The following is a 13313-nucleotide window of genomic DNA, read 5'->3' on the forward strand; positions in this document are numbered from 1 at the left end:
TAAATCTAATATCTAACTATTTCGACATTGCTCCTTAATGTTGTGAGCATTCAATATTTGCCTGGGTAGAGTCGGCTGACTGTCTTCCGTTTTTGGTTGAGCTAAGCAAACAGAAATGGTAAGAGCTGGCACCATCTTTCCAGCAAAATAGATGATATACTCGAGAGTCATCCTTTGGCTATGTGGATTTACTGTGTATGCCCAGTAATAATCCAAGTTCCACTTGGTTAATCCTCAAATTGCTTCTGTCTTTGCTTTCTTGCGTTTTCCAGGCTTACGAGTGACTGAGCAGTTACAGACTTTGCTTTTTGAGCAATTTTATTGCGCATCGGAAACTGCCTCCATTCTTTGATCCGGACCTTTCTGATGCGTTTTTTGCCTTTAGCGCCTTTTCCTTCACTGGGTATAAGCTTCAAAATTTGTAAACATACCACTTTCGTGAGCTTTTGACCTTAAGCGTTAAACCACCTATTGATATCAACATTGTTCAACTACTCATTCAACCATGGATGTGACTGAAAGATCTGTAATGGATAGCTCAGTAGCGTTCTGCGAATCTGTGGCTCTGTTACATGCGGTATCCGCTTATGAGGGCATATTTTCTCTGTTTCTGAGCATTGAAACTTTACCCTTTTCTGCCATGCCTTCCTGCACATTGCTTCATGTTGTTTCTGTTTTTCGTTCCTGCAGTTCACACATGAGGAGAGAGTAATGATAATAAAAATCGACAAGAAAGCTTCACCCTCTACGGATGTACAAAAACAAGCCACCTGACGTGAACTGACTCTTCGGAAAACACAAAACCATCTTTCATTAACAACTGGCATATCATTCATTAATTATCATTAAAGCGCGTATCCAGTTTTTGGTTTATGGACAACTTTTCTTGAATGTTGAGCTAGGGAAAATCTGCGATGGAAAGTTTCTGCGATTCGCATCGCAGCATCGCAATGTCGCATTATCGCATTTTTCATTAAGATGTGTTATCGCAGAGTTGCTCGATCGCGCTTATCGTAGAATCGCATATCGCAGTATTGCGCGATCGCAAGATCGCAAATCGCACTGTCGCGCTATCGCAAAATCGCGGATTGCTATAATCGTTAAATGGTTATGTGTTTTTTCATGCGACATTGCGATATGCGATATCGCATATCGGCTATCGGCGATTTTTTAAGGTTTTCCAATATGATCGTTTCTTAATGGATGCGATGCGATGTAATTCGCGTTGCATTCTCGCAGTTTATCATTTTTACTCATAAGGAAATGCCCTATCAGTCTTTGCATGATGCGATGTTTTCTGAAGGAGTAAAATACATGAGCCTTAATTGAATTTTTTGAATTTTTACTGAGGGTCCCCACTTACCTAGTGTTATTGCTAATACTAAATAAGGAGGGGGGTTGTTGGTGGCCACAACAATTGGCGATTCACTTGGAAGAACCAGTTATCTCTATTTATCTATTGAATTTTTCAAACTTCCAAAACAGAATTTTTTTTAGAAAATTAAACTTTGTTATGGAAAGATAGAGTACATTATGCTCTAAACTATCAATAATATTTTGTTTCAACCACTTTCTACTCTAATTATTTGCTTCCTCAGGCTAGTCCTTGTATTTACATCAGCCATTACTTGGTCTTGTAAAGATAAAACAAAGTCTCCTCTATAAACCAATTTTAAATATGCTCATTTGTCGTAGGTAGAGCCTCTGCTGCCAACAGGCGTTTATAGCCTCGACACGGTTACCTGTTACCCAGCAATGATCCTGTATCCTATTTAAGGTGACCTACAAATTTCAAAGAAAAAATCCATATCCACACTTATTGCTTTGATTTTCTTTTTATTCTTAAAGAACCATGTCTTGGTTTGGTAGCCAAATTATGACACAGTCATTCACTTGATTTATAACTTTGCTGAACAAGTTGGCTCGTGATGAGACCCCTTGTCTTTTGATTGCAACAATCTTGAGTCATTGCCCTGTTGTGGTGTACAGTATTGGCAAAGTCAGCAAGTTATAATATCTGTGATAATGATAAGCCGACTCGTGATGAGACCTCTCATTCTTCAAGATAAAGTGTATCCTTGGATTATTCCTCTGAAAGCTGCGATTTCCTTAGCAAGGAGGAAGTCATTGTTTCCTTAAGATAGCTCTGGACGACAATAATAGAGTTTTTGGAAACAGCTGTTCTACAGAGAATCTTTATTTTGTTATTGATATCTTTCATTGTACTGAGATAAAACAATTTCTTCACTAAAGGTTTCTTTCATCAAATTCTTTGAAGTTGAAACTAGTATCATATCTAGGCTAAAGTTTTTAACTATATCTGTCAATAATAAAGATCAGTTTTTCGAAAGATTTGCTATTTATACAAGCGAAAAGTTCAAAATCTGAAAGAGAATTGGTGTCTTTTTCGTAAATGCCTAATGTAACCATTCACAACGGGTTTTATTATGAAAAAGAAAAACTATTCTACAAAAATAGAAGAATAATCTTCTATGGAAAATATTTCTTGAGAATTTGTCCATTAACAGGCAAAGGATCCCTCTTACCTGCTAAATCCTATAACACAAATGTTGATGGACCTATGACTTCAACAACCTGAAAAGGACCAAGCCACATCCTTTGAAATTTTGTATGTTTTCCCTTTTCTTCATGAGCCTTGTCCCACTTTAAAACTAAATCTCCCATCTGAAAATATTTTCTGGTCATTATGTTTGAATCAAAATAGGATTTTACTAGTGCTTGATGATGAGCATGCATTTTCTTAGCTTGTTCTCGTTGTTCTTCTAATTTAATTATTTCCATTTGTCTTAGTTGTAAGGAGGAAGTGAGTACTTCATCAATGTATTGTACTAAAGACAAAGAGGGAATGGCTAAGTGAGTCGGAAGAACCACTTCTTTCCCATAAACTAAATTAAAGGGAGAAGTGCCGATAGAAGCTTTTTTCATTATCCTATCTGCCCATAAAGCATATATCAAAGCCTTGTGCCAATTCTTTTGATTTTGGTCAACTGTTCTTTTAATAATCTTGATTAGGGTTTTATTTGTTGACTCAGCTAACCCATTACCTTGTGGGTAGTAATTGGCCTAATATTTAAGTTTGAATCCTCTTTTAAGTGCAAATTCAATCATTGCATTTCCAAAAAAGTATAATGCATTATCAAACATTAAAGCGGATGGAAATCCAAACCTGGTGATTATAAATTGATCTATGAACTCAATGATATTTTCAGAATTAGCCATCTTGAGCGGAACTGCTTCTATCCATTTAGTAAAATAATCTGTTGCTGTGAGGATGTATCTATGCTACTTAGAAGAGTGAGGAACGATCTCACCTATTATGTCCAAGCCCCATTGACTGAAAGGTTGCTCGATGTTTACCAGCTGTAGTGGCAGGGATGGACTCTTTTGTCTTCCAGCAGTAGTTTGGCAGACTTGACATCTTCTCATGTAATTGTGCGAGTCTTTGAACAATGTGGGCCAGTAATATCCTGAGCGTAAGATTTTATGTGTAGTAGCATCTCCAGCATAGTGTCCACCTGCTGGCCCATTGTGGAGTTCCTGCAAAACTTTTTCAGCTTCAGCTTTCTCAAGACATCTAAGAAGAATAGAATCATAATTTTTTCTAAAAAGAATATCATTTATGAGCTGATATTGTTTAGCTTTCAACCTTAGGGCTCTTTTCTTAGTGTGGTCAAGGTGTGAAGGAGCATACCCGTTCTTAAGATAATAAATGATATCAACATATAATGATTCTGCATCGTTTAGGCTTACCTCACACATTCGTACCTCTTTAGATGGAATTTCAGAAATTTGTGATGCTCCGGCCAACATTTTGTAGAATCATTGACCTCTTACAATGTTTACTGGTTTGATCTCAATGTCATATTCCTGTAAGGCAGTAACCCAATTAGCCCTTTCTCACCCACATCCTTCTGTACTAGAAGATTCCTTACCGCTGGAAACGGTACTATGATCTTAGTATGGGTTTTATGTAAGAAAGGTCTGAAGTATTTAACCGCTTTGAAAACAACATAAGCCTGTTTCTCCACGTCTGAATAATTTAGTTCAGCACCCTGTAAATTTGAGCTAAAAAACGCAATTGGAGCTTCTGCTTTTTCTTGATTTGCTTGAGTTAGAATCGCAACATATGACTTATCTGAGGAAAATGTGTATAAAATAAAAGGCTCTGAAAAATTCGGAGTCGCTAAAGATGGAGCATTAATAATAGCTTGCTTGATCAGGTTGAATGCTTCATGTTCATCTTGACCCCATTTAAAATTTGAATTCTTTTTAATCATGGTTTGCAAAGGAGATAGGGTTCGTGAAAAATATGGAACGAATCTCTTTACAAAACTGATTTGACCAAGGAAAGATTGCATGGATTTTTTGTTATGAGGTAGGGATATTTCAGAAATTTCTTTGATTCTGTCGGGATCAATGTGAATACCGGATTTTGACACTATGAATCCTAGAAGTTTCCCTTCACTTAGTGTGAAAAAAGATTTCTTTGGGTTAAGTGAAATTCCATACCTTAAACATCGTTGAAAGATTTGTTTTAGGTCTTTGAGATGGTCGTTTCGCTTCTTCGAGTACACTGTTATATCATCCAAATAAATTAATACAGATTTTATTGACTAAACCTTTGAATGAGATATCCATGGCTCTCTGAAATGTGGCACCAGCATTAATCAAACCAAATGGCATCTTCCGATATGCGTATGTGCCCCATTTAGTTCTGAATGTGGTTTTCAACTGATCATCAGGATGTACCAACACTTAATTGTATCCTGAAAATCCATCCAAGAAAGACATTAATTATGAGCCTGCCACTGCCTGCAGTATCTGTTCCATAGGAGGTAGAGGAAAATTGTCTTTCTGACAGGCTTTGTTAAGGTTCCAAAAGTCAATGCAAATCCTAATATCTCCGTTTTTCTTTCTAACAGGTACCATATTGGAGACCCATTTGGAATGTCTGACGGGAAAGATTATCTTGTCTTTCAATAACTTATTGAGCTCAGTTTTTATCTGATTTTCTAAATTGGGGTGGATCTTTCTCAGCTTTTGTTGGACAGGTTTTTCATTATCGATCATGGGAATAGTATGCTGGATGATGGAAGTGTCGTATGTTTTCAGCTCATCATAATTCTAGGCAAAAACATTTTTATATTGTCTCAAAAGACGAATATACGCTAGTTTCTCCTCAGGGGCTAGGCTGAGGCCTAGATTAATGTTTTGTGGTCTAGCATCGGTCCCTAGGTTTACTAATTCGTAGTTAAAGGTTGAACTTTGGAGTTTTGAATTGGTAGACCTCTTAAACCGATCTTTCAAATCATAAAAGTCTTCTAGCTTGACCACTGACTTAGGTATAGCATTATTAGTGCTATTTTGTTGCAATTGTTGATCGTGCTGGTCTTCATCAATTATTTGATTGGAGTAGGATCCTTCGGACGTGAGGAAGTTTACGATATCAGGATCGTCATTGAATACTCTCCAATTTGTGATGTTGTCAGGAATGGATGGTCTAAAGAATAATTCTATTGAGAATCTATCTGGACTAAAATCTTCAGATGGAATAAGCTTAGAAGCTACATTAGCCAAACGGTCCGCACTTGCGTTTTGAAGCCTGGGGATTGAAGAAATATTAAACGTTATGAAATGCTCAGTTAGATCTTGTACTAAGGATTGATAGTGTTTTAAATGACCTAATAAGCAATGTATAGTGTTACGTACCTGTTTAACCACAATATCAGAGTCTCCAAAAACTTGAAGATACTTGACGTCTAACCCGATTGCTTTGTACAGGCCTTGAACCAAAGCCTCGCATTCTGCTGTATTGTTTGTGCAATCGAATTCGAATCTGCATGTGAGCATGATCTTATCTCCTTCTGGACTAATTAGAATGCATCTTGCTCTTGCTCCTTCGTTAGATCTAGAACCATCAAAAAATAATTTCCAAAACAAAGATTTATTTATAGGTTTATCTAAAAAATTGATACATTTCAAACTATCAGTTCGAGAAAAATTTTCGACTTGGGACAAAATAGAGTGTTCTAAATAGGGTGATGCATGAGCATTGAAATTGCCGAGGAAAGAATCTACCGAGTAATTGCCAATAATGCTGTTGTTATACACTACTGGTTCATTTTCTCCCTCTAACTCTGTTACTATGTACTTCTGGTGTAGCTCTCGTTCAACTTTTATTTGATTTGGTTTACCATTGTAGGGCAACCACATGTGCGACCAGTTGGTTGTGAAGTATCCATGGAGTTTTTCTAACCAATCCCTGCTAAGAATTAAGCCATAAAATTCTGTGATATCGGCAACTACAATGTCAATAACCTGACATACCTTCGAGTTGGATGACAATCTTATGGTTACTTGATTTAGTTCGCCAATCACTTCGACTTGAGATCGATCTAGAGAAACTATGCGCACTGCGGATTTCTGTGGTTGAACATTTAACTTGGCACATATAGATTTGGGTAAAATATTCGATGAAGCAACGGAATCGACCAAACAATTGTGAACATTTTTATTGAAGATTTCATAAGTAAGGAGAAACGAGGGGGTGTGAGATCTTGATCTTCCTCCAATTAAGGCGATGTCATTTGGATCAATCTTATTGATCGCGTTAGTTGGAGGTTTTTTCATGTTATGGGAAGCTTGAGAAAGTACAGCTGCAGGGAAAGGTGCAACTGACACGGCATGTTATTCTTTCATCATTATCTTCTGTTGATGTTTCAACTTGCTCAGTTCGTAAAGGGTGATGTTAGCCCTCGTATTCTTCATTTCATCAATAATATTGTACTCCATTTCATCCAACACTGTCAGTGTTTTAGATGGAGTCGTTTCATCTGCTTAGACTGGGCTAGTTTGAGTCACTTTAGATGTCGTTTTCTTTGTTGCGACTTTATCCTTTGTTGCAGAGCTTGCGCTCTTTGGCTTAGGGGTAGTTTGGCGAGGATCAAGCTGATTTTTGCTTCGTGTGCTAATTGGAAATACTTCTTGATCTTCTTCTTATGGGAGGATGAAATCCCACATTCCTTGTAATTCCACAACTTCTTCGTCATCAGTCTGCCCTTCAGTGGAAATTTCCTCTTCCTCTTCCTCCGATTCAACATTTGAAATGGTGTTGGGTGGCTTTGTGTCCGTTGAAGGACCTCTTTTAAAAGCTCTGCAGGGATTTTTCGAAGAAGTTTCCGCTACTTGATTTTTTATGTTGACCATTTCATTGGACATGGTCTTTAGAACTTTCTGCAATCCTTCCAAATCAAAAGGATCTTTTGCTTGTTTCTTCTTGGAGTCTTCCTTGAAGGTGACTTTTTTGGACTTACGTTCCTCTATCGCGGATGTCTTTTCCAGGGCTATTATTCATTTCTCTACTGCTATCGCGTCTTTCATGTTATCAGCTAAGGTTATTTTATTTGCCCTGTCCACGAAGATTGCTATGTTTGATGGTAGAGTGGTGATATACCATTCACATCGTACTTCTTCGTTGGGCTGGGAAGCAGTAGGAATTTTGTTTTACCGTAAATTGAAATCCTTGATAGGCTCTCTAGCTTCGACTTTAAGATTGGATAGGTCATTGATTAACGTTGCCGTAGACCTGTCATCACCAAACTTGGTTAGGAATTGGTCCTGGAAGATGTCCCAACTTGTGATGGATCCAGAGGGTAATGAAAAGTACCATGACCCGGCTGTTCCTTGCAGTGTATATGGAAAAACCCAAACAACACCATCTTCATTAGTAACTCCATTGAGATTAATGGAAAGCATGAAGTTGTTTATGTGCTCTTCTGCTAGCATGCCTGCCTCGGGATTGAATTTAGGCAGCCATTTCTCGGGATGAGCCGGTATTTGACTCAAGGGTGCAGGCATTAAGACTGCCCCAGGGTTATTCCATGGAGACTGGGCCATTATTGAACTGCTAATAGAGGAAAGTGCAGAAGATGATCCCTGCGGCTGGGAGGATAAGGATACTACGATTGTAGATGATTGAAGAGGGGTTTTGGGGGTTCCAGTGGAAGGATGGACGATGATCTGGAGTGGAGGTGTGGATGGTTGACTTCGCGGTGAATTAGTTGAGATGGACGATGCTGAAGAAAGAGTCTCACTGTCAGACTCTTGCGGTGATTTCGTCACTCTTTTCCTCGTGGGAAGAGGTAATTCGGTTGGCTAGACGCCAAACTTTCCACTCTTTAGCCTAGTTAGGGGATGAGCAGTGTTGTACTGTGAAGTCACGCTGCCTTGAGATTTATCAGACCTCTGAGTAGAAATGGAAAATCGTTGAAGTTTGTGAATCAGGGATTCGACTTCAGGAAGTTCAACGGTAGATTGTTCTGAAATATCAGGGTGTGTAGCAGTGGTTGATACTCGAGCGACTTCTGACTCTGGATTTAAATGTATTGGAGAAGTCGGGGGAGATGATGAGGGCGATTTACTCTCAGAATGGTATTCAGATTTGGATTTACTTGCCATTCATAGTTCAGGCCCTCCTTCTAGCACCAAATATGTTGAAGCCCCGAAAATCGGGTCGACAACAAGGGGGCTACCTGCCCGGTTTGGACCTTGGTTGGCAGCTCCTTATCCGTTTGGTATAGTGGGTCCGACTGGGGATAATGGGACCAGTTTCCCAATCTATGAGTGTGTATGTAGAATTAGATGTTGTTGATATAACAGTTCCTATCTAAGCTATTCTAATTCAAACTTTAATCTAATTCTATGCTATTGTAATCTAATAAACAACACATCTAATTCTATACTAACCCAGGATATAATTCTTCTATTATGCGATCTAAAGAGATTTCAAATAACAACTGGTAATAAATATCATTCAGCGATTATAAGAAAGGAAATCAATTAAGATGAACCACTTCGCATAGAAAGTTAGACGAAACAGTTGTGAACAATATATCGCAGAATGAGCTATTCATACATTAAACACAAATAAATATCTATCACCGTACAAAAGTGCCAAATGATAACTCAAGCATTCATGCAATAATACATAAACAACTAAAATTGTATATCACTTTAACATATAAAAAGAAATGGTCAAGAGATAAAAGTACCATTTATGACTGGTCCTACTCATAAGCTTCAAGCAACAATGATTTATCTCTCCTTGTTCTAACATCTACTAAGAGTACAGAAGTGCAACATCAGTAGCAGATATCAAATGCAAACATCAACAAATCTTGATCCATTCATTCACCAAAACCTCCTCTGAGGGTGCAGAAGTGCATGTTCTGAGGACAAGTTTTTGATAAATTTCTGGACCCTTCTCTAAATGCATGAGAAGGGTTTAAATACTACTAACTAAATAACTTAATTACACAGATTTAGGATACGGTTTAAATGACCGCCTTTTTTCTAAGCAAAACTATTTCTAAAAATTAAATCTAATATCTAACTATTTCTGCATTTTCTCCTTAATGTTGCGAGCATTCAATATTTGCTTGGGTAGAGTCGGTTGATTGTATTCCGTTTTTGGTTGAGCTAAGCAAACAGAAATGGTAAGAGATGGAACCATCTTTCTAGCAAAATAGATGATATACTCGAGAGTCATCCTCTGGCTATGTGGATTTACTGTGTATGCCCAGAAATAATCCAAGTTCCACTTGGTTAATCCTCGAATTGCTTCTGCCTTTGCTTTCTTGCGTTTTCCGGGCTTACTAGTGACTGAGCAGTTAGAGACTTTGCCTTTTCAGCAATTTTCTCAGCGATGCGTGATGCGCATCGAAAACTGCCTCCATTCTTTGATCCGGGCCTTTCTGATGCGTTTTTTGCCTTTAGCGCCTTTTCCTTCACCGGGTATAAGCTTCAAAATTTGTAAACATATCGCTTTCGTGAGCTTTTGACCTTGAGCGTTAAACCGCCTGTTGATATCAGCATTGTTCAACTACTCATTCAACCATGGCTGTGACTGAAAGATCTGTAATGGATAGCTCAGTAGCATTTTGCGAATCTGCGGCTCTGTTACATGCGGTATCTGCTTATGAGGGCATCTTTTCTCTGTTTTTGAGCATTGGAACTTTACCCTTTTCCCCCATGGCTTCCTGCACATTTCTTCATGTTGTTTCTGTTTTTCGTTCCTGCAGTTCACACATGAGGAGAGAGTAATGATAATAAAAATCAACAAGAAAGCTTTACCCTCTACGGATGTATAAAAACATGCCACCTGAAATGAACTAACTCTTCGAAAAACACAAAACCGTCTTTCATTAACAACTAGTGTATCATTCATTAATTATCATTAAAGCGCGTATCCAATTTCTGGTTTATGGACAGCTTTTCTTGAATGTTGAGCTAGGGAAAATCTGCGATGGAAAGTTTCTGCGATTCACATCGCAGCATCGCAATGTCGCATTATCGCATTTTTCATTAATATGTGTTATCGCAGGGTCGCTCGATCGTGCTTATCGCAGAATTGCAGATCATAGTATCACGCGATTGCAGATCGCACTGTCGCGCTATCGCAAAATCACGGATTGCTATAATCGTTAAATGGTTATGTGTTTTTTCATGTGACATTGCAATATTCGATATCACATATCGGCTATCGGTGATTTTTTAAGGTTTTCCAATATGAGCATTTCTTAATGCATGCGATGCAATGTAATTCACATCGCATTCTCGCAATTTATCATTTTTACTCATAAGGAAATTCCCTATCAGTCTTTGCGCAGTGCGATGTTTTTTGAAGGAGTAAAATACATGAGCCTTAATTGGATTTTTTGAATTTTTACTAAGGGTCCCCACTTACCTAGTGTTATTGCTAATACTAAATAAGGAGTGGGTTTGTTGGTGGCCACAACAGGTTGCAAATGAAACAACATCATTGGGTGCATTGAAATGGAAATCCAATAGAGATGTAAACCAATGGGAGGAAGGGTGTGAAGGAGGGGAGGAGTATGGGGAATGACCTCACACTGGCTAGGTGAAATGAAGGAGATTTGATCAAGAGTAGTGGGGAATCACACAAAAGAAGAGGGCTTGGAGTAAGTAGGGGAATGAGGAGGAGATCTAAGAAAATAAATGATATGTTTAGATGGAAGATTGACATGACGTAGGGGGGAGTCAGGAAAAATATGGTGGCTAGGAGGATCAATGGTTAGAAACTTGGAGAGAAGGTGATTAAATTTTTTAATTTGTTTATAATAGGTGGAATCAAAAGTTTTGGACGATGAATAAAATGACATGTTTTCAATGCTATCTCGTAGATAAGAGTAGAAAATAGAGCTAATATTTAAATGGAGATGAAAATATTTGAGAGAGAGATGATTAAGAGCTCACTTAATGAAGTGAATTTCAACTCGAAGAATAACTTGGCTAGCACTTATGGATATGCATGTAAGATTATGCCTTTTGGGATGGGATTGGCAAAATTAAGTGAAATTGGGAAAGATGGAGGGATCCACGTATGATTTTGGAAAAAAATAGATCAGGAACTCTCTTTGCTATTTTGTTGCGAAGCTTCTCAAAGATCCTTATGTCTTGAAGATAATCCTCTCCATGGAGGTTAATAATATGTAAATGCAAGTTTCCATAGTTTTTCATGTTGGATATTACTTCTGAATATAAATTATGTGTGAGAAAAAGTTGTGCTTGATGTTTTGGGCAGATACTTCACTCATCATTAGGGACAAAGCAACCAAACAAAAGATAATAAGAGAGTGTTGTGAATGAGAATAAATAGACAGGGATATAGATTTGTTGGGGAAAAATTTAAGAAAATTTCGAAAAATAATGAGTAAAGTTAAGGAAAAGCATTAATCGTTAGAAGAAAATGGGAATAAATTAAGATAAAAGAGATGAAAATGAGCTAAGGATGAAAAAAGGAAGAGAAAGTTCAAAAATTAAAGAGCAAGAGAAGGGACAAAGAAGCTAAAGGAAGATAAAAAGAGAGAGCAAGAATGAGAAAAGATTAGGATAGAGAGTCATTGAGGGAGAATTTAAGACAAATTAATAAATTATAGATAAAGATATAAATTAAATTAAAAGAGAGGGAGGAAATTGATCAAGAATTAAACAACAAGTGAACAGAGAAAGGGTGGGGGGGTGCCAATGAGGAGAGGAAAAAAATTCGAAGGAGAGAGAATAAAGGAAAGAGATAAAATAAGAGATGAATGGGTGAAGGAGAAGGATAAGAAAAAATGGGTTGGGGGGAAGGAGGGAAATAAAGCAAACTAAGGAAATTATTGACTAAGGTAGTGAATCGTAGGTTTCCAAGAATGGATGAGTTTGTAGCCATCTTCACGGTTGAAATTATTTCGATGCTTTTCAATTTGAACAACTTCTTAGAGGATTCAAGTGGTATAGAAGGGTTTTGAAGCCAAGAGTTTTGTAGACACCAAAGAAAATTAGGTGGTTATATTTATGTGAATGTTCCTCGATGGATGATTTGGTAGTGCGACTACAATTATTATTGGTGTCAGCAACATGTTATTTGAAGCAAGTTTGGAGGGATCTACCTGTTTAACCAATATGATATTTTCCATAGGATTATGGTATGTGATAAAGATCTGAGCCAGGCATCGAATCAAATCTATCTTTAATAGGTTTGAAGAAGTGCTTAAGGTTTTTATAAAGTTTAAATAATGTTTAGATATTCAGTTTAGAAAGAATTTTGAAGATACAGTCAATGGTACCATGTATGTATGGCAAAGGGATGCGAGCTATGGGTGGGGCTTGGGGGGGGGGGAATTGAGGCTTTGGTGTAACAACCCTGGTAAAAATTCATGTAAAAAAATTATAAGACCAAGGTCACGGGACAGGTATTCCAAGTTGAATGGTGGGAAAAGCATCCTAGTGGGTGTTCATTTCAATTATTATGGCTAAAGGACAATAAAAAAGGCCTTAGAAAAGAAAAATGGAATTTTTGTTAATTTGTTTATCACAATAAAAGAAATTAGGAAAAAAGGAAGGTGAAAGGTCACAGGATGCATGTGAGGAGGAAAATGAAGGAAACTAGAGGAAATTGAAGAAAATAGAGGCCTCATTGATAAAAAAGCTTATGAGGACCAATTCATAGACTTTTTCTAGTTTAGTTTTCGAGTTCTCTCTCTATTCTCTCTCTGTCTCTCATACTCTTGGACACTTAGAGTTTTCTTGGAGCGCTTCAACATTGGATTAAGGAAAGGAAGGAAGGAAAAGAGAAGTAAATATCAAGCAAGGAAGAGCAAGATCAAGCATCTACAACGGGATTATTTGCAGGTATTGAGTTGCATGTATGATTTCCTTGCTAGTTCTAGCATGCATGGGTATGCATGTGTGTTCTTGGTTCTCTTGCTATCATGGGCATGGGTTTTTCC

This window comes from Pinus tabuliformis, chromosome 5_2, assembly GCF_031772625.1.
Source record: "Pinus tabuliformis cultivar Carrire ecotype Pingquan chromosome 5_2, CPIR1, whole genome shotgun sequence".
Taxonomy (NCBI): Eukaryota; Viridiplantae; Streptophyta; class Pinopsida; order Pinales; family Pinaceae; genus Pinus; species Pinus tabuliformis.